This window comes from Phocoena phocoena, chromosome X (genome assembly GCF_963924675.1).
Source record: "Phocoena phocoena chromosome X, mPhoPho1.1, whole genome shotgun sequence".
Classification (NCBI taxonomy): domain Eukaryota; kingdom Metazoa; phylum Chordata; class Mammalia; order Artiodactyla; family Phocoenidae; genus Phocoena; species Phocoena phocoena.
This window is the reverse complement of record NC_089240.1, coordinates 113,279,206-113,302,998: the sequence shown is the minus strand read 5'-3', so window position 1 is coordinate 113,302,998 and position 23,793 is coordinate 113,279,206.

Sequence of the window (23,793 nt, the reverse complement as noted above, 5' to 3'; positions counted from 1 at the left end):
TCACCCAACACACAAACTTTTATTCCAGATCAATTGTAGAACGAGCTGTAACAGGTAAAATGATAAAACTTCTAGAAGGTAAAATAAGAAAATTGGGGGTAGTCAAATATTTCTTATATCAGAAATAAAAAGCAATAGGTGAAAGGATAAATATTAATCAATTGGTCTTTCTTAAAATGAAGAACTTCTGTATACCAAAAGACACCATTTAAAAAGTGGAAAGGCAAGCCATAGAGAGATAACATTTGAAATCCATTTATATGACAGAAGACTCCTAGTGTGACTATATAAAGAGTTGTTACATATCAAGAAAAAGAAAGACGGTTCATTTTTTTAATGAATAAAAAGACTGAACTGAGATTTCAGAAAATAGGATCTACAGATAGCCAATTACCACATGCAAAAGTGCTTAACTTATTATCAAATTCAATCCATAATGTGATAACAAATCTAGCTGAAAAATCTAAAATTTAAAAGCCTGATGATGGCAAGTTTGGCAAATATGTGGAGTAATTCTTATACTCTACTCATTGTAGTAAAAATTGGTACAACCATTTTGGAAAACTGTTTGGCAGTATCTACCAAGCTGAACACGTGTATCCTATGAACTAGCAATCCCGGTGCTAAATATATACCCAATACAGAAATTAACACAACACTGTAAATCAACTCTACTTCAATAAAATAAATTTTTAAAATAAATCAATAAATACCCAAGGGAAGTAAGGAAATACGTCCACCAAAAATGCCTGCAAGAATGTTCACAGCAGCATTATTCAGAATAGCCCCAAACTGGAAATCACCCAAATGTCCATCAACTGTAGAATGCATAAATATATTTTATATTTATACAAAAGAATTTTATGTATACATATATGTTTATATATGTATATACACATACATAATATATGTGTACATTTGTGCATTTTTAAAGTTATGCTACAAGCAATAATGTGGATTGGTTTCACAGATATAATGTTGGAACAAAGAAGGCTAACACAAAAGAGCATACTCTGGGACTTCCCTGGTGGTCCAGTGGCTAACAGTCCGTGCTCCCAATGCAGGGGGTCCGGGTTCGATCCCTGATCAGAGAACTAGATCCCTCATGCATGCCGCAGCTAAGAGTTTACATGCCTCAATTAAAGATCCCGCGTGCCACAACTAAGACCCAGCACAGCCAAATAAATAAATAAATATTTTTTTAAGAAAAGAATGTACAGTGATCTCAAAAAAAGTTTAAAAAAAAGTATACTCTATGACCCCATTTACATAAAGTTCAACAACAGTCAACAGTAATCAATAATAATAGAAATGGAGTCATAACTGTTGACAGCCAGATAGTGACTTGGAAGAGGGCACAAGGCAGGCTTCTGGGATGTCGGTCATGTTCTTTATTTTGATCTGGGTGGTGGGGGACATGGCTGTGCTCAGTTTGTGACAATTCACTGGGCTGTGTATTTAAGATTTGTATACTTTATGTAGTATGTCGGTTTTACTCCAAAAGAAAATTTACCTGAAAAATTGCCTTTGAAAATTCTAATAAAGGTAAATGGAATCAAAAAGAGAATAGGGAGAGAAAGAAAACCATGTTTTGTTATTTTCTGTGATTTGAATTTGTATAAAAATACCCTTTCCCAGAAGTATAATACAGATTTAGTTTTAGGTGAGACATATTTCCTGTCTTTATAGTTGGAGTTGAGAATTGATCATAGGAAGGATAATAAAAGTAAATAGAATGTATATTGCAATGATCAAATTACATCCTTTTCCCCTTACCCAGTTCACCTCTTTCTTATTATAGCACCAAAAATGAGGCCGTGTGCTACGGTTAAAGGAACATAGGTCTTGAGACAGGTAGACCTAGTTTTGAACCCCTGCTCTGCCACAAGCTAGCTAGCTGTGTGATTTTGCCCAAGCATTGTATCTTCTTTGAGCTTCGTGTTCTTCAACATTAAAATCAGACTAATAATACCTCCCTCATAGAGCTGCACATCAAGTGCCTGGTCCTTAGTGCCCATTCAATAAATGGTAGCCATTGTTCTTTTCATTATTACTGTTAAGTGTAAAGGCTTCTCCAGTTGGAAGTATGGGGATAACTGTCTTGCAGAGACAAGCGGAGGAAAGGTGCTAGGATTGTGTCCACCATCCCCTAATCCCTTCCTTTATATATATGTATAATATATGTTTTATATATATATATAATTATATAAACATATATATATATTTTTGGCCAAGCTGCACGGCTTGCGGGATCTTAGTTCCATGACCAGGGATTGAACCTGTGCCCCCTGCGGTGGAAGCACGGAGTCCTAACCACTGGACTGCCAGGGGAGTCCCAATCCCTTCCTTTTTAAATTAAAAAAATTTATTCAATTTATATAATGAAAAACATCCCCCCAAACAGTTCAACCATTTCTCCCACCCCCCCACCCTCTGCCTCTTACAGCCACCAATCTGTTCTCTGTATCTATGAACCTGGTGGGGTTTTTTTCTCTTTAGATTCCACATATAAGAGAGATAATACAGTATTTGTCTTTCTCTGTCTGACTTTTTTCACTTAGCATAATGCCCTGGAAGTCCATCCATGTTGTGGAAAATGATAAGAATTCACTATTTTTTATGGATGAATAATATTCCATTGTATGTATATACCACAATTTCTTTACCCATTCACATTCATCGACAGACACTTAGGTTGTTCTCATATCTTGGTTATTGTAAATAATGCTGTAATAAACATGGGGGGTGCATATATCTTTTCAAATTAGTGTTTTCGTTTTCTTCAGATAAATTTCTTAAATAATTCCTGTGTTCTTAGTTGTATGCCAGCCAGCATGGAAATGATGTGACCCTAATGCTTAGAACCCACCTTTTGGCAGAAACAAGACACACACAGAAAGGCTTGATGGGAAATGGGCCTAGAGGTGGACTAGGCCTGAAAGATAAGGATAAAATTTACATACGAGCTTGGTAGTGGTGGGGATATGGGACCAACTCGGACTGTGGAATAGATGATAAAAATCCATGCAAGCTTCCAAATTCAGGTGAGAAATTTAGACAGACAGCAGGGAGACGCTGCAGCAAGAAAGGAATTTGGACTTGCCACAGAAAAATTTTTTGGTTAGTTCAGTAATTCCATGAGTAATTACCAGGGACAGTCACTGTTGTCTAAGTGCGGGTGCCGTTCAGGTTGGAGTTTCAATACACTTTCAAAGAAGGGGAGAAAAATAGGGCTGACAAATGGTCTAGGAACAGGGCAAGACAAAATACTCAGGGCAAGGACTCCTGTGAGCTGAGCGCTGTCATCCGCAAGTGAGCAATCAAAGCAACTTCCAACCTTAACGTAGGGGTTGCCCTTATTCATTGACAACTGTTGCTAAGACTTTTCGACTTCTGACTATTTCATCTCCCATGATGAAGCTGTCTGTTCCTTCTATCAGTCTATCAGGCTGTATTCCTCCGGAGCATCCACAAGGGGCAACAGAGAGCAGTAACTGTTAGCTTAGGCTCAACAAACCCAATCTTTGGGGGTCCTTTAGGAAACTACACTCCACGCCAGTATGAAGCCTTCATTCAGTAACTCAGTTAAGTGGGGGTCAATTGCTTGGAGGAGGAAGTAAAGAGACTGAACGCAGGAAGACCCACCTTCTTTTATAGCTTGATCCTCACTCTTGCCTGGCTTTTTTGGGGGCTCCTAGGTATCATGCTATTGCTTGGGGACAAAGATGATGCATGTTCATAAAAGATCCCATCACACTGCTGTCCATCTGCTTCCTGGCAACTGACTTCTCATTTAAACGATGTTGGACCTAATTTCTTAGTGGCTGAATTACAACATAAAGCATTTATTTATGATTCTGTACCCCCCATGAAAAATAAACAAGAAAAACACATCATTCATTCATTCATCCATTAGACATTTGTTCCAAATCTACATTTGCAGAATTCTTTCAGATGACAATGTGTGTGTGTGTGTGGGGGGGGGGGGGTCATTGTTACTGAATTGGCAGGAAGCCAAGAACATTAACAATAAACAAGTGAAGGAAAAACTTTTCACTGGAAAACTAGGTGACAAAATCATTCCACACAAACCTAAGTATTTATATTCTCCCATTTCAATGTAAAAACAAATGCCATGATCACAAATTTATGGGATTTAAATTACAAACCAGAGCATGTCACTTAACTGACACAGCATCAATCCTCTTTCATAGGCCAGCAAGGTGTATAAGTGAGACTCAGCTTTTCATCAAACATGATCAGCTCACTGGCAGGTCTATAGACCAGCTGGAGAGGAAAACATCTTCCTAGAACAACCTATGCATCTAACTTTTGGATAGAACATCGAACAGAAAACATCACTGTGCTTTTAACAGAAATTGTTGGGGAAAGCAAAATGTACGGCACACATTTCTAGAGAAATTACCGGAGTGACTATTAGAGAAGTGTTATTAACATTTGTCCTGCAGGCTCCTGGAGCACAGCCATTCCCAATTAGATGCTGGCTTTATCAGGAACCTACTCCTTCCCTTCATAGAGAAAATAATTGGCACCTTAGGAGAATCTGTGACAACAACAGCAATTTCATTTGCTTCGTAGTGGTATTTTTCCCCCCTCATTTTCTTCCTCTTTTGTTCCCCCAAGATATAATTCACATGGCACATACCATTTTAAAACGTACAGTTCAGTACTTTTTAGTATATTCACCAAGTTGAGAACCCTGCCCTCTAATTAACTTTCTGTCTCTATGGATTTGCCTATCCTGGATGTTTCAAATGAATGGAATTACCAATATGTGGCCTTTTGTGTCTGGCTTCTTTGACTTAACATCATGTTTTCAAGGTTCATCTATGTTGTGGCATGTATCAGTACTGCATTCCTTTTACGGCCGATTGATATTCCATTGTATTGATACACCACATTTTGTTTATCGACAGATCAATGGACACAGATTGTTTCCACGTTTTGGCTATTATACATAATGTTGCTATGAACATTCACAGACGAGTTTTGTGAGCTTGTATATTTTCATTTCCCTTGGGTGTATAACTAGAAGAGGAAATGCTGGGTCATATGGTAAGTATGTTTAACTTTTTGAGGAACTGTCAAAATGTTTTCCATATCAGCTGCACAATTTTGTTTCACACCAGCAGTGTATCAGGGTTCATATTTTCTCCATATCCTTACCAACATTCATTACTGTCCGTCTTTTTGATTATTGCCATCTTAGTGAGCGTAAAGTGGTGTTTCGCTGTGGTTTTGAGTTGCATTTCCCTAATGAGTAATGACATGGAGCATCTTTTCATGCACTTTTGGGCCATTTACATATCTTCCTTGGAGAAGTTTATATATCTTCTTTGCCTATTTTTAATTGGGCTGTTTGTCTTTTTGTTGCTGAGTTGGAAGAGTTCTTTATATATTGTGGATACAACAACTTTATCAGATATGATTTGCAAAATTTTCTCCCATTCTGTGAATTATCTTTTCATATTCTTGATACGGTCCTTTGACACTTGCATACATAGTCAAATGGTTTTTGACAAGGATGCTAAGATCACTCATTGGGGAAAGGACAGTCTTTTCAACATGTGGTGCTCGGGAAAATGGATATCCACATACAAAAGAATGAAGCTGGATCTTTACCTACACCATATACAAAAATTAAGCCAAAATGAATCAAAGACCTAAATGTAAGACCTAAAACTGTAAAATTCTTAGAAGAAAACATAGCGCAAAAGTTTCACCACACTGAATTTGACAATGATTTCTTGGATATGACACTAAACACATAGGCAACAAGAGAAAAAACAGACAAGTTGGACTTCAAGAAAAATTTAAAATTTTGTGCATCCAAAGACAATAACAACAGTAAAAAGGCAACTCATGCAATGGGAGAAAGTATTTGCAAAAGACACATCTGATAAAGGACTGTTATCCAAAATATACAAAGAACTCTTAAAACTCAACGGTAAGAAAAGAAAAACAATAAAAAAATTTGGCCAAGGACCTTAACAGACACCTCACTGAAGAGGATACAACGACTGCAAATAAACATATGAAAAGATGCTCCACATCATGTGTCATCAGAGAAATGGAATATTATTAATATAATAATATTATTTTTAACAATGTTAAAAAATGAGCTCTCAAGTCATGAAAAGACATGGAGCAAGCTTAGACGTATATGACTAAGTGAAAGAAGTCAATCTGAAAAGGCTACATATTGTATAATTCCAACTATATGACACTCTGGAAAAGGCAAAACTGTGGTGACAAAAAAACATCGGTGGTTGCCAGGGGTTGGGGCAGGGGTGAGAGGAAAATGGATGAACAGGCAGAGAGCACAGTGGATTTTTAGGGCAGTGAAAATAGACTGCATCGTAATATAATGGTGGATACCTATCATTATACATTTACCTAAACCCATAGAATGAACAATACCAAGAGTGAATGGTAACATAAACTATGGATTTGCACGATTACGTGGCAATGTAGGTTCATCAGTTGTAACAAATATGCCACTCTGGTGGGGGAGGTTAATAATGGGAGAGGAGGGCTTCCCTGGTGGCGCAGTGGTTGAGAGTCCGCCTGTCGATGCAGGGGACACGGGTTCGTGCCCCGGTCCGGGAAGAGCCCACATGCTGTGGAGCGGCTGGGCCCGTGAGCCATGGCCGCTGAGCCGGCGCGTCCAGAGCCTGTGCTCCGCAACGGGAGAGGCCACAACAGTGAGAGGCCCGCGTACCGAAAAAAAGAAAAAAGAAAAAAAGAAAGGGAGAAGATATGAATACGTGGAGGTAGGAGATATATGGAAAATCTCTGTACTTACTGCTCAGTATTGCTGTGAACATAAAACTGCTCTAAAGTGTAAAGTCTATTAATAAAAAGAAATCAGGATAATGCAAGAGGTATTTAGGGAATAGTGCTAAAGAACATGTATATGCCTTACATTAAAATATAATAATTATATATATATACTTTTCTTTTTAGCCGCGCTTCACGGCGTGCAGAACTTCCCCAACCAGGGATCGGACCCGCGTCCCCTGCAGTGGAAGCGTGGAGTCTTAACCACTGGACCACCAGGGAAGTCCTATGTTTTTAATGTATTAACTTTTGTGTTCTTGACTCAGTTCCTAAATTATAAAGACCCTGATACTATAAAACCTTGATAAATCATGGTTTATTTTTTATGTTATGTTTAAGCTCTAGCACAATGAATATAACAGACCTTCAATATGTACTTTTAACAAGAAAAATAAAAGTGAATGGATAATGTCTCAAATGGACAAATCAAGAAATGATAATATGCATATAATATTATTTGGAAATATCATGATAAATACAGTCAAGATTAGTTTAAATATTTTGAAAGTGCTTATCTTTTGAAAATGAAAGCAGCCCCCAAAATCACATATTTAATTTTAAAAAGCCAACAAACAAAAGAAGCCTTATTTTGAATGAAATTTATAAACTCTTTAATATATTCACTATTATACTCCTCTTGGTTCTTCTGACTCCTCTTGTTTTCAAAAAATATTTCTGAGCCTTTTGCTAAAAGTATATTTTACCTGGTTTCTATTTCTTCTCCTGTTTTCAAAATGTATGCAACTTTTCAAATATTGATATATGCTATCAACCTTTTATTAAAATTTATTTATTTTATTTATTTTTGGCTGTGTTGGGTCTTCGTTGCTGCGTGCAGTCTTTCTCTAGTTATGGAGAACGGGGGCTACTCTTTGTTGTGGTTCATGGGCTTCTCATTGCTGTAGCTTTTCTTGTTACGGAGTATGGGCTCTAGGCACATGGGCTTCAGTAGTTGTGGCACACGGGTTTAGTTGCTCTGCAGCATGTGGGATCTTCCCGGACCAGGGCTCGAACCTGTGTCCCCTGCATTGGCAGGCAGATTCTCAACCACTGCGCCACCAGGGAAGCCCTCACCTTTTTTTTTTTAACACCTTTACTGGAATATAATTGCTTTACAATGGTGTGTTAGTTTCTGCTTTATAACAAAGTGAGTCAGCTATACATATACATATATCCCCATATCTCCTCCCTCTTGCGTCTCCCTCTCATCCTCCCTATCCCACCCCTCTAGGTGGTCACAAAGCACCAAGCTGATCTCCCTGTGCTATGTGGCTGCTTCCCACTAGCTATCTAGTTTACATTTGGTAGTGTATATATGTCCATGCCACTCTCTCACTTCATCCCAGCTTACCCTTCCCCCTCCCCATGTCCTCAAGTCCATTCTCTAGTAGGTCTGCGTCTTTATTCCCATCCTGCCCCTAGGTTCTTCATAACCATTTTTTTGTAGATTCCATATATATGTGTTAGCATACAGTATTTCTTTTTCTCTTTCTGACTTACTTCACTCTGTATGACAGTCTCTAGGTCCATCCAACTCTACAAATAACTCAATTTCGTTTCTTTTTATGGCTGAGCAATATTCCATTGTATATATGTGCCACATCTTCTTTATCCATTCATCTGTCGATGGACACTTAGGTTGTTTCCATGTCCTGGCTATTGTAAATAGAGCTGCAATGAACGTTGTGGTACATGACTACTTTTGAGTTATGGTTTTCTCAGGGTATATGCCCAGTAGTGGGATTGCTGGGTCATACGGTAATTCTATTTTTAGTTTTTTAAGGAACCTCCATACTTTTCTCCATAGTGACTGTATAAATTTACATTCCCACCAACAGTGCAAGAGGGTTCACTTTTCTCCACACCCTCTCCAGCATTTATTGTTTGTAGATTTTTTGATGATGGCCATTCTGACTGGTGTGAGGTGATACTTCATTGTAGTTTTCTTTGTTTTGTTTTTCCTTTTTTTTATTGTAGTTTTGATTTGCATTTCTCTAATGATTAATGATGTTGAGCATTCCTTCATGTGTTTGTGGCAATCTGTATATCTTTGGAGAAATGTCTATGTAGCTCTTCTGCCCATTTTTGGATTGGGTTGTTTGTTTTTTTGATATTGAGCTGCATGAGCTGCTTGCAAATTTTGGAGATTAATCCTTTGTCAGTTGCTTCATTGGCAAATATTTTCTCCCATTCGGAGGTTTGTCTTTTCGTCTTCTTTATGGTTTCCTTTGCTGTGCAAAAGCTTTGAAGTTTCATTAGGTCCCATTTGTTTATTTTTGTTTCCATTTCCTAGTAGGTGGGTCAAAAAGGATCTTGCTGTGATTTATGTCATAGAGTGTTCTGCCTATGTTTTCCTCTAAGAGTTTGATAGTGTCTGGCCTTACATTTAGGTCTTTAATCCATTTTGAGTTTATTTTTGTTTATGGTGTTAGGGAGTGTTCTAATTTCATTCTTTTACATGTAGCTATCCAGTTTTCCCAGGACCATTTATTAAACAGGCTGTCTTTTCTCCACTGTATAGTCTTGCCTCCTTTATCAAAAATAAGGTGAACAGGGGCTTCCCTGGTGGCGCAGCGGTTGAGAGTCCACCTGCCAATGCAGGGGACACGGGTTCGTGCCCCAGTCCGGGGAGATTCCACATGCCGCGGAGCGGCTAGACCCGTGAGCAATGGCCACTGAGCCTGCACGTCCGGAGCCTGTGCTCCACAACGGGAGAGGACACAACAGTGAGAGGCCCACATACCACAGAAGAAAAAAAAATAAGGTGACCATATGTGCGTGGGTTTATCTCTGGGCTCTCTATCCTTTTCCATTGATCTATATTTCTTTTTTTGTGCCAGTACCATACTGTCTTGATTACTGTAGCTCTGTAGTATAGTCTGAAGTCTGGGAGCCTGATTCCTCCAGCTCCATTTTTCTTTCTCAAGGTTGCTTTGGCTATTCAGGGTCTTTTGTGTGTCCATACAAATTGTGAAATTTTTTGTTCTAGTTCTGTGAAAAATGTCAGCGGTAGTTTGATAGGGATTGCATGGAATCTGTAGATTGCTTTAGGTAGTATAGTCATTTTCACAATGTTGATTCTTACAATCAAGAACATGGTATATCTCTCCATCTGTTTGTATCATCTTTAATTCCTTTCATCAGTATCTTATAGTTTTCTGCATACAGGTATTTTGTCTCCTTAGGTAGATTTATTCCTAGGTATTTTGTTCTTTTTGTTGCAATCGTAAATGGCAGTGCTTCCTTAATTTCTCTTTCAGATTTTTCATCATTAGTGTATAGGAATGCAACAGATTTCTGTGCATTAATTTTGTATCCTGCTACTTTACCAAATTCATTGATTAGCTCTAGTAGTTTTCTGGTAGCATCTTTAAGATTCTCTATGTATATTATCATGTCATCTGCAAACAGTGGCAGCTTTACTTCTTCTTTTCCGATTTGGATTCCTTTTATTTCTTTTTCTTCTCTGAATGTTGTGGCTAAAACTTCCAAAACAATGTTGAATAATAGTGGTGAGAGTGGGCAAACTTGTCTTGTTCCTGATCTTAGTGGAAATGGTTTCAAGGGCAAGGGCCTGCCTTTCCCATGGGTCTCAAAACTACTCTTGAAAAGGTTTATGGGAGAAATCTTAGATTGTGCTCATCCATAAAAGGTAGCTGGTTAACTTCTGCTGGGAGTTCCTTACTCCCCTTATCTCTTCCTGAAAGCAATTTGTAAAGTAAATGGCCAAAGTCATATCCCCAAAGTTTCCAGGTCTTATGGTCTTATATTCAAAACATTCTAAATCAATTAAAAGAATGAAAACAGTCCAAGTTTCCACCAGTAAGGGCCTGGTTAAATTATGGGGCATCTACCGAATGCAATATTATACAGCTGTTAAAAAATAAGGAAGCTGTCCCTGGTGGTGCAGTGGTTAAGAATCCACCTGCCAATGCAGGGGACAAGGGTTTGAGCCCTGGTCCAGGAAGATCCCACATGCCGCGGAGCAACTAAACCCATGCACCACAACTACTGAGCCTGCGCTCTAGAGCCTGCAAGCCACAACTACTGGGCCTGCGTGCCTAGAGCTCATGCTCTTCAACAAGAGAAGCCACTGCACTGAGAAACCCATGCACCACAATGAAGAGTAGTCCCTGCTAGCCACAACTAAAGAAAGCCCGCGTGCAGCAACAAAGATCCAACGCAGCCAAAAATAAAATAAAATAAATAAATTTATATATAAAAAAGGAAGCTGTCTATGTACTGATATGAAAAGATGTGTTGTCAAATATTAAGAAACAAAGTGCAGTAGAGTTCATTTTTTTTGAGCACGAGCCACCCATTCTCCTTGCTTGGCCCTGCAATAAAACTTTCTCTGCTCGAAAGAAAGAAAGAAAGAAAGAAAGAAAGAAAGAAAGAAAGAAAGAAAGAAAGAAAGAAAGAAAGAAAGAAAATGCAGGACAGTGTTTAGTGTATGATACTTTTGTTTTTGTTTGTTTTTTGTGGGTTTTTTTTTGAGTACGATACTTTTGTGTACCAAAGGACAATAGAATATATATTTCATAAATACTGGAATAGTATAAAAGAACCAGATAAAAATGGGGTGGAAGGAAGAGGGAGTGGGACTTCTCAATGTGTACCTTTTTAAGTACTTCTGATTTTTGAATTATGTGAATATATTACCTTATTAAATAAAATCGGAAAAAGGACAACAAATTGATTACTTCTGGAGGAGTAGAAATAGAGGTCATGTGTCAGGAGACTGTTTTGCATTATAAGTATTTTGGGCAAAATTTGAATTTTTTAAATGATATGTGTGCTATTTAGCATTTAGTCGGTGACCACCAGAAGAATTAAAAAGAGTAATGGTTAAAAATAGTTGCTTCTAGGAAGTATGTATTAAATGGAGAAGAGTGGGACAGGGAACTATTGCATTTCATTAAAAGCCTGTACTATTTCATACTTTTAACCTTATGCTTGTGTTATTGAATACTTTGATAAAATTTAAAATAGAACACCTATGCCTACCTCTGCAAAAAAAAAAAGCAGTAAATGGAAGCTATACTGATAAAGAGAAAATATCTACCAGTCACAGAGAGGGATGGTGTTTACTCTGTAAGCTTTCCTAGTCAAAACTGTCTCTCTAGTTCTGTGTTTTACTAAAACAAATCAGATAGTCTCTTCAACAGGAAAAGCAATGGCTGGTTGTGATAAAGATACAACTAATTTTAAGGAAATATATGTGTTGGAAACCATTCCATGTCAGTACGTATAGATTAACATCATTTTTTAAAGCTGCTGCATAGATTCCAAAGCATGGGGTTACTGTAATTAAACTCCTTCCCTTTTTTTTTTTTTTTTTTTTTTTTTTTTGCGGTACATGGGCCTCTGGCTGCTGTGGTCTCTCCCGTTGCGGAGAACAGGCTCCAGACGCGCAGCCTCAGCAGCCATGGCTCACGGGCCTAGCCGCTCCACGGCATGTGGGATCTTCCCGGACCGGGGCACGAACTCGTGTCCCCTGCATCGGCAGGCGAACTCTCAACCACTGCACCACCAGGGAAGCCCAAACTCTTTCCCTTTTGATGTACATTTCTGTTGTTTCCAATATTTTGCTGCTACAAACAATGCTACGGTAAACATCCATGCACATCATAAATCATGTGCCAGGATAGATGCTCAGAAATGGAATTGGTAGGTCAAAGAGCATGTCTATTTTCTAGATTTTCCACAATGAATATGTACTACTTTTATCATCAGAAAAATATAAACCAAAAAATTAACTGTAGGGTGAAGCTCTTGTTCTTTTTAGTGCCTTGTAGTATGTACAGTAGAAGATTTTAACCTTTCAGATTCCATGTGAGTCAAAGGAAGAGGGCCTGGCCTGAAATAGATCATGGTGACTTGTCATGACTGGTTCATCATAAACTATAAAGAGTCACTGCTGCCTCACGCACACAGACATGTGTCTGGGAGGAAGCTGCTTTGGTAGAAAGCATTTCACTCTGTTTTAATAGAATTTTAAGGCATTCTCCAAACCTATAGCTCTAAAATGAAGTAAAATAAAAAGTGGAGTAATTATCTGCTATGTTTATGAAACTTTGTTTCGTTTAACATTGGGTGAGATTTGGTAAAAGTCTTATTTTATCAGCTGGGTTCTAATTACTAAAAGATCCAAAGGCCCAAATCATAATGCCCCCATGTGTACACTAAGGACCATGTTATCATCATAATCACTTGCATTTAGGTACTATAGAGAATTAGAAGAATTTAACACAACCATTGTCATTTTACCCAAGAACCAGGTATTTTGCCTGAATTACTAGGATAATCAGGGTAGCTCTCAAACCCAGTTTCCCTTTTGCCTATGTAGACACAGTTTAAGAAAATTTCTAAAATAAAACTTTGGAGATTACAGATCTCCAAAGACAAATTTCGCTCTGCAACCAGGAAACAGGTACAAACTAGATAGTCTTATCAAGAGATTGGAATTAAGCGATTGGAAGCTGAGGCAGGAAGCTACTGAAGGTTTTTCTACCATACTAACACATCCCAGAATGGCACAATGATGCATTCCCCCTTGCCCTTTTCTCCAGAGTATCACTGTGGGAAAACAGGGGAGTTTAGAAATGGGGTGAGTACGAGGGTTAGCTCTCGAGTCGAAGTGAAGGTAGAAAGAGGATGAGGCCAGTTATTGGCTAATCCTATTGTATTTTTGTATTCCTATTTATAAAGCACCCGTCACAGACATAGCAGGTGATTTTTTTTTTCTTTTTGGCCTTGCCCAGTGGCATGTGGGACCAGGGATCGAACGCGGGCCTCCTGCCATGGAAGCATGGAGTCTCAACCCCTGGACCGCCAGGGAAGTCCCTATATTCCTATTTAAAGCACCATCTTGAGCGAGGAAGCCAAGCACATCTTTGTGAGGCCAACTCAGGAAGTTAAAGAAGCTGGTGGTCTAGACTGCAGCAAAAAGAAAGTTTAAAAAAATGTTAAATTTCAAGTTCAACTACTTCCTTTGCCATCTTTCTAAAATAACAACAGAAATACAGCTAGTGAGATATAAGTAGTGTACTCGATTTTTTCAACATTTTTCAAATTGATTAGAGTAAAAATGAGCTAAATACAAAAAGGACAGTGGATAAATTAAGTAGTAATGGCAAGTTCCTAATTATCCAAAATTTATACATATTTTTTGTTATTTTCAGTTGCCTAATTCTATTTGTGATTGGACCAATAATTAAGTTTACTTTTATTCCCTGAGCAGACACCAAATGATCATGGGATATATGAATAACAGGGATGCAAGTGTGAGATTAAACTGGCTGGTGAATAATCCATGAAGTAAAAAAATTTATATGCTGAGAATTAAGAATCGATTTTCTATTAAATGCATCCAGAGTTCCTTGACATGTTAAACATAGAATTACCATGTGACCCAGCAATTTTACTCCTAGAGAAATGAGAACATATGTCCTCACAGAAACTTGTAAATGAATGTTCATAGCAGCATTATTCATAATAGCCAAAAAAGTGGAAACTATCCAAATGTCCACAACAGATGAACTGATGAACAAAAAGTAGTATATTCATACAACGGAAATATTATTCAGCCATAAAAAGGAATGAAGTACTGATACATATTACAATACGGATGAACCTCAAAAACATTATGTGCAATGGAAGAAAACAGACCACATATTTTATGTTTCCATTGACATATATCCAGAATAGGCAAATCTGTAGAGACAGAAAGCAGATTGGTAGTTGCCTGGCATTGGGGGATGGGGAAATGGGAATCTACTGCTTCATGGGTACAAGCTTTCCTTTTGGGATAATGAAAGTGTTCTAAAATTAGATGGTGGACATGGTTGCACAAGCCTATGAATATAGTAAAAACCAATGGATTGTACACATTAAATGGGTGAATTGTATGTAAATTATATCAATAAAACTGTTAACAAAAAAGAGAGGAGCAATTAGGACAGATAAGGGGAGGGTGGCAAGTCTCCCTGGGAGACCTGACAGCTAGGACTTGCCTGGAGACAAGCCAATCTAAGTCGGGTGAACCTGTGAACACAGCTAGATGTGAAGTCCCTCAGGTTTCTATTCTCAGACCCTAAGGTTTTGGGAGGAGTGACAGCCGTGGTTTGCCAAGCATCTGAATGGCTCCAGCGGTTTCAATCCATCACAGGCCTAGAGAAACAACGTGAGCTGAGAGAAGCAGGGTGCTTGGTCTGCCTGGCAGTCAGCCAGATCTCCAGCCACCTAAGCCCGTGGGTGAATGGAGTCAGCCACCCAGCAGGGAACACCAACTGGGTGCTGGGAAATCGAAGTCAGAGGCTCGAGCAAGGGTGGTACCACCTGGAAGAAGAGCACAGCAGAAGGTAGGTGGGAAGTGAGCCCTTACCCGGGATGCCCATGGGATACACAAGTAGACTGTCAACAGCCAGTTCTGATATAGGAGATCAATACATGCTAACTACAAAATCATTCAAAAAAAGGAAAAAAGGTACATGAACATTTTATTCTACCTTAAAACCTGTACACTTGCTCACCAATCTATTGATTTAAGGCCAAGGTTTTTTTCCCATGTGTGAATATGCTGATGGGTTTTTTCTCCTTGTCTTTCTTGTTTAAATATCACATTTATGCTCTGTCTGATTTCCAGTTTCTGTTTATTTGAAATGAATAAAGGACTTAGAGACATGGGTATAGAAATCTGAAAGCAGAATATTTCTAGATTTTCATATTTTTCCTCATCTTTACAGATATCTCAGCCACAAACTGACAATGATATTTTAGCAACTTGAGTCTCTTAATAGTAATTTCTGTAAGCATTAAACTTAGTTTTTATAAAAACATTTTTATAGTCATACCTATTCGATTTACGTAGTGTTTAGTTATAATATAATTACAATAACTGGTGTTATCAGGTTTGGGAACTGCTTTGGTTTGGATGTGTCCCTCCTCCAAAATTCATATGTTGACATTCTCACCCCCAGGGTGACGGTATTAAGAGGTGAGGCTTTTGGGAGATGACTAGGTCATGAGGGCAGAGCCCTCATGAATGGAATTAGTGCCCACATAAAATGGGCTCCAGAGAACTCCCTCACCCCTTTCACCATGTGAGGACACAGTGAGAAATTGGCAGTCCACAATCTAGAAAGGGGCCTTCACCAGAATGTGACCATGCTGGCCCATTCATCTTGGACTTCCAGCCTCCAGAAGTGCGAGGAAAAGTTCATTGTGTATAAGTCACCCAGCCTCTGGTGTTTCGTTATAGCAGCCAGAATGGACTAAGACAGGGACAAACTGAACCTAGTTGTGGAAGGCATACGACCCAAATGGACGAGACAGGAGCACCCAGGGTTGGCCTGAGGGAAGCTTTCCACCCTCCCGCAGGCAGCCACCGCAGGCATTAGTGAGCACATCCACAGAGGCTGGAAAGCATCTGTTAGTTCAGCTAGTCAGATTAGTGGAGGTTGTCTAAGAGACCTTTTGCTGTGCGCAGTTCACCTCTTGGCCACAGCCAATCTTAATAGAGCCCTGCTCCGTAGTGATTGGACCTAGCTCTGAAGGCTGTTTTGAACCTTGATCATAACAACAACTCTTTAGGTCTGAGGTATGACATGTTGGCTTTCAGATGCTCCCAATGACCCCTGTCTCCTGGCGTTCACACCTTGTGTAATTGTCTCCCCTCCAGTGTGGGCTGTGATTTGCTTTTAACCAGTAGAATGCGGCAGGGGTTATAGGACGTCACTTCCACGATTATGTTATGTAAAATGGTAACTTCTGTCTCGCTAGCAGACTCTCTGTTGCCTTCTCAGCTTTCATACTTTGATGAAGCAAGCAGCCATGTTAGGGAGGCCTAGGCGACAAGGAAATGAGGTGAGTGTCTGGCCAGCAGCCAGCAAGGAACTGTGGCCCTCAGTCCAACAGACCACAAGGAACTGAATCCTGACAGCAACCGTGAGATTTTAGGAATGGATCCTTCCCTAGTTGAGTCTCAGAAGAGGCCCCAGCACCAGTCAACACTTTGATTGCAGCCTTGTGGGAGACCCTGAAGCAAAGGACCCAGCTAAACCAAGCCTGGATTCCTGAAACTGTGAGATAATAAATATACGTGCTGTTTTAAGCTGCTTTTTAAATTTGTTTTTGGCCTCACGGCATGCGGGATCTTAGTTACCCGACCAGGGATCGAACCCGTGCCCCCTGCAGTGGAAGCTTGGAGTCTTAACTACTGGACCGCCAGGGAAGTCCCTAAGCTGCTTTTTAAAAATACAGGACTAAAATACTGCCTTGCTGAGAATATTTTTTTTTTTATTTTCCCAGGCCCTGGTTTATTAAGTGGAAGAATGAATACATTTTAGCCTTTATCCCTTCCACCCACAAACAGACATTTGTTGAACACCTACTGTGTGATTATTCTGGACACTGAGGACCAAATGATTATTTAAGCCTATTTGCTGAGAATATTTGATTTTACATCTTCTTCAAGGGGACTAATATTGTTATACACACCAGTAAACAAAGAAGAGATGGCAAATACTTCTTTCAAAATAGTTTCTATAAACTGACGTATTTATAGGTGAAATGATATGCTGTCTGGGATTTGCTTTAAAATTGTGCAATAGGAATTGAGTGAGCAAGAATGGAAGGAATATATTTGCAACAAGTCAGGCCACATGTTGGTAATTATTGAAGCTGAGTGATGTGTGTACATGGGGGTTCATGATGTTATTCTGTCTACTTCTGTGTATGTTTGAAATTTTCCAAAATAAAGCCAAAACAATTTCTATAATGTCACACTGTTCTGCAAAGGCAACAATAATTAAACTAAACAATGAGTATTTAAGAAGCTATTATTATCTATATATAAACACTGTACAAAGTAATGGAAATATTGTAATTCAAAGTAGGTGGAATGGATATTCTTGTACTTGAGATATGACTGTCTTCTCAAACACTATTTATATACGCAAGCTATGACATTGTTAATTATTCAGTTTGGAGAGGGAGGGGAATCCAAGACTATAGCTTTCTCAGTGTATTTTGGTAATTTAAGCTCTATGTCATCAATGCATCAATGAGCACATTAACTGGCAATGACTTTGTATAGGAAATTTAACTGGAAAAATTTAAGCAGAAAAGGTTACAAATGTATTGACTATAGCATAGATTGACTGTCTCTCTCTCTCCCTATATATATGTATCTTTCTCTTTTCATATACATATATATATCAGCATAAATAAAACTGAACTCACACTATAAAAAGATAAATTTTCTATATAAAGTCCTACCAAACTTGGGGAAAGCCTAGAGTGAAAATAAAGTAGCTCAGTTCTCCTCTTGGAAGCAGCACATTTAATAGAGTGGGGGAGAATGAGGCCTCCTATTTAGTGATGAACACCTCTTTTTAAAATTGCCTTTTAAAAATATTTCATTCAGTCGATTATTTAACAAATATTATTGAATATCTGTACTGTGATAATCAAGGAGCTTATTTTTTGGTACGAAAGAAAGGAAATTACTTAAAGTCCAGCCTTCAGTGAGAAAGTGACACTTTAGAGCAAGGCCTCAAGGATAGGACTTCTTGACAGTGGCTTGAAATTACCTTTCCAGGAGGGACTGATCGGGCAGAAAATAATATTAATGGAAATGAAAGCATGTACGCAGTCCTCTACAAAGCTTCTTATGTACATGGTCACATAGGATCCTCATAGGATAGCAAGAAGCATTGTCTATCTAAACAAGATCTTACTTGCATGAACCAGATTATAGAGCCACCAGGTAAATCCTGCTAATAATTTGTGCCTGTTACAAAGAAGCCAGTGACTGTTATCTCAGACCATGCAGGACTCATCTGATGGTAAATTCTCAGCCCATTGGTAATGACATATTCAAATGAAAGGATTTCCTAACCTGTTGGTCTACTAATGCAGCTATATCATGAAAACCAAATATTATGGATTTATTATTTAATCTAATTTTCCAGATAATTATTTATTTCTGATAACATTTTCTTTCTCCTCTAAAAGTGGGCACAACTCTTCCCATTCACTCACCCACTGAACAAATATTTATTGAGTGCCAAGTTCTGTATTAGGCACTATTGGATATCCAAATTAAATCAAACATGGATCTTCACGTGAATGGATATTAAACACCCCAATACAGAAAAGAATGCATAAACTTTATCCAGTGCATCACTTGTCTTAATTTAGGTGGCTGAAAGAAGTGGAAGTAGGTCAGAGAAAAGAAAAAAAAAAACTATGAATCCCAGTTTGCGTGTGGACTTTTTTTGTATGTGGACATTTATGGCACACCTTAGAGTTTACAAAATGATATCATATGTGCACTGCTTCATTTAATCTTCCCATAACTACCCCATGAGGGAAGTATTTCCATAGAGATTCAGCAAGGTAGAGTACTTTGTCCAGTGCCACACAGTGAGTCAGGACTCAGATCCTCCTCATCTTCTTTGTGGTAGACACAAAGAAGCCCACCTCAAGGAAGGAAATGCTGCCTAGCTGTGGGGAGTTCAGTCAGCAACAGCCTCCAGCTGTCAGCTCCTTCCAAGCTACAGAGAGTCACCTTACAGCCAGGTCACACCTTTTCTGAGACAGCCTGCATCTGGTGACTCAGAGAGGCAGGACTATAAAAGTGTAGCCATTTTGGATTGATACAGAGCACTTAGGTCAGCATTATTTGCTTCAGGGTCCCACACAAGTAGAGAAAAAACAATCCTAAAATTCATATGGAACCACAAAAGCCCCCAAATGGCCAAAGCAATCTTGAGAAAGAAGAGCAAACCTGAAGGCATCACACATCCTGATTTCATGCTATGTAACAAAGCTATAGTAATCAAAACAGTATGGTGTTGGCATAAAAAAGATACATAGATCAATGGAATAGGATAGAGAACCCAGAAATAAACCCATGCATATACGGCCAACTAATTTTTGACAAGGGTGCCAAGAGCACACAATGGGGAAAGGATAGTTTCTTCAATAAATGGTACTGTGAAAACAGGATAACCACACACAAAAGAATAAAATTGGACCCTTATCTTACACCATACACAAAAATTAACTTGAAATGGATTAAAGACTTAAATGTAAGACCTGAAGCCATAAAACCCCTAGAAGAAAACATAGGGGAAAAGCCCTATGACATTGGTCTTGACAATAATTTTTTGGATATGACACCAAAAGCATAGGTAACAAAAGCAAAATAATAACCAAGTGGTATTACATTAAACTCAAACGCCTCTGTACAGCAAATAAAAGAATAAACAAAACGAAAAGGCAGCCTTCAGAATGGGAGAAAATATTTGCAAACCATATATCTGATAAGAAATTTATATCTGAACTATATAAGGAACTCATACAACTTAATAGCAAAAAAAAACAATTAGAAAATGGACAAAGGACCTGAATAGACATTTTTCCAAAGAAGACATACAAATGGACAATAGGTACATGAAAAGATGCTCAATATCGGGGAAATGCAAGTCAAAAACCACAATCAGCTCACACCTGTTAGGACGACTATTATCAAAAAGATAATAAGTGTTTGTGAGGGTGTGGAGAAAAGGGTACCCTTGTACACTGTTGGTGGGAATATAAATATGAAAAACAGTATGGAGGTTCCTCAGAAAATTAAAAAGTAGAACTGCTATATGACCCAGCAATTCCGCTTCTAGATATATATCCAAAGGAAATGAAACCAGTATCTTGAAGAGATGTCTACACTCTCATATTCAGCACAGCATTATTTACAGTAGCCAAGAAATGGAATCAACCTAAATGATATCCATCAACTGATGAATGGATAATGAAAATGTGATATATATACATGTAATATTACTTAGCCATTAAAAAGAAGAAAATCCTGTCATTTGTGACAACATGAATGAAACCAGAGGACATTATGCTAAGTGAAGTAAGCCTGACATGACCTCACTTATATATGGAACCTAAAAAAGCCAAGCTCATGGAAACAGAGAGTAGAATGGTGGTTGCCAGGAGCTAGGGGGTAGAGGAAACGGGGAGATGTTGGTCAAAGCGTACAAACTTCCAGTTATAAGATGAATAAGTTTTAGAGCATGGTGGGTATAGTTAATAACACTGTATTATATACGTGAAATTTTCTAAGAGAGCAAATCTTTTTTTAACATTTTTATTGGAGTATAATTGCTTTACAATGTTGTGTTAGTTTCTGCTGTATAACAAAGTGAATCAGCTATATATATATACATATACCCCCATATCCCCTCCCTATCCCACCCCTCTAGGTGGTCACAAAGCACTGAGCTGATCTCCCTGTGCTATGCGACTGCTTCCCACTAGCTATCTATTTTACATTTGGTAGTGTATATATGTCAATGCCACTCTCTCACTTCGTCCTAGCTTACCCTTCCCCCTCCCCATGTCCTCAAGTCTGTTCTAAGAGAGTAAGTGTTCTCACCACACACACACACACACACACACACACACACACACACAAGGTAACTATGCAAGGAGATGCATGTGTTAATTAAGTTGAATATGGTCATTATTTCACAATGTATATGTATATTAAATCATGTTGTATACCCTAAAAATAATAAATATGTTTAAAATAATGCCTATATTCTATTGAAATAATAAAAACATATATATAGGGAGGGAATATTAACTACATGGCTAAGAAGATCATATGACTACAGATTTGATGAACTGCTGAGGGTAATGGGCAATTGAAAGCCAGGAGTGAAAGCCGAGAAGGCCTCTTTGGTTAAATACAAAAGAGCTCTCACCTCCTATATGGGGAGGGCCAAGAACTCTCAGAACCAAACCCAGGACTTAATAGTCCAAGTGGCTGAACATTCGACTAATGTTAAATACCCAACCAAGACAACACCCTTGGCTGGGAAAACCTGGCGTCCTAATGCATGGATGGGTCTTCTAGATGAGTACTCACAAGGATTTTGATACCCCAGACTTCCTTGAACCATCTGAACCAGTAGACATGGGACACCCCATCCCTATGAAGAGCTAACACCCTCCCAGCCTCATGCTGGAAGACCATGCAGCGGCCTCTCCCCACACAGTAACATGTGTTCCCTCTCATGACCCACCCCCCCTTTCTGTTTCTAAGCATAACCCAGCTGAGGATGCACTGGGCCTGATAAGGGAGGAAAGGGACTATACTCCAAAGAAGCTGCAGGAGGTAGCTGGCATGTGCCAACAGGAGTAGGGAGAATATACATAAGACTGGATTTTGAAGTTGCTTGATCAAGGTGGGGACAGATAAACTCAGATAGAGGTTATTGAATTTATTGAGTACTTTCCTGAGATATAGGTTTAACACCCTGTTAAGGACCCCAGGAAATGGTGTAAATTTTCTATTAGGACGGCTCCTAGAAGGAAAGTGTGATAGCCTATGCTATCATTCAAAAGTTCAGTGGCGGCTTCCTCTGCCATCCAGGACTGATGGTAGGAAAAGCTGTCATAAACTTAGGTTAATTGTAGATGAAAAAAAACTCATGACAACAGAGGCCAGGTGGTGGTGCTCAATCATCAGATGCCAGGAGATTGCAATTATTGCAATAAGACAAAGTTCACGTGGCAGCCAAGGGGTCCGACCCACAGAGAGTTATGGAGAAGGTAGATAGAACATGGCATCTCTAGGGGAAAAGTTTCTGGGCAGCTGCAAAGAGTACTACTCGGCTTGTAATAACAAAAGATCTGGGAGACCAAGGGCAGCTGTTTCAATAAAATTTCATAATCCCCTGTCCAGTTTCCAGACCTGAGCCAGTTTTCAACTCACTCATAGAAGATGTGGCTGACTCCCTCAGAGAAAGGACCCTGAAATATCACAGCAAGTATGCACTGTAGTGATTCCCCTTCTGCAAAGGGACCTCTGGTCATTTATTTGGGTAACTGTGTACTGAAGAAAGAGTATACTTAGACATTTTGAGGACCAGTGGACATAGAGTCTGAGTTGACATAGTTACCCGGAGACCCAAAATATCATCATGGCCTCCTGTGAGAGTGGGAACATATGAGGGCCAGGTAATAAATGGAGTCCTGGCCAAGATCCAGCTCATGCGAGGTCCACTGGGTGGAAGAACTCAGTGGTCACCATTCCAATCTCCAAGGGTACAATTGGGTGCTTCACACAACTACCACTTTGTGTCCTTGGCCAGTGAGATAAGAGTTATCACAGGGCTTCCCTGGTGGCGCAGTGGTTGGGAGTCCGCCTGCCGATGCAGGGGACGCGGGTTCGTGCCCTGGTCCGGGAGGATCCCACATGCCGCGGAGCGGCTGGGCCAGTGAGCCATGGCCGCTGAGCCTGCGCGTCCGGAGCCTGTGCTCCGCAACGGGAGAGGCCACAGCGGTGAGAGGCCCGTGTACCGCAAAAAAAAAAAAAAAAAAAAAAAAAGAGTTATCACAGTGGGGAAGGCCAAGAGGAAGCCTCTGATACTAAACCACTGCCACCACTACCACAACACCTGGCCGTGATAGTAAATCATCACATGGCGGGAGATGGTCGTGGAGAGTAATGCCACCATTAAGGCTCTAAAGGATACAGGGTGGTGATTCTCAACCTATCTCCATTTAATTTATCAGTGTTGTGCCTGCAGAAATTAGCTGGGAGATGACTGTAGACAACCACAAGCTCAACCAAGCAGTAGCTCCCATCACAGCCGCTGTGTTAGATGTGATGTCTTTGTGGTAACAGATTAACATAACCTCAAAGACATCTTTATGGCCATTGATTTGGCAAATACTTTATTTTCTGTCCCAATCAGAAAAGAGAATCAAAAAGAGTTGGCATTCAAATGAAATAGGAAATAGTATATACATATACAGTTTTGTCCCAGGGCTATATTAGCTACGCTATCCTCTGTCATAATTTAGTCTGAAGAGATCAGAACCCTCTGGGTACCCTGCTGAACATCTTAC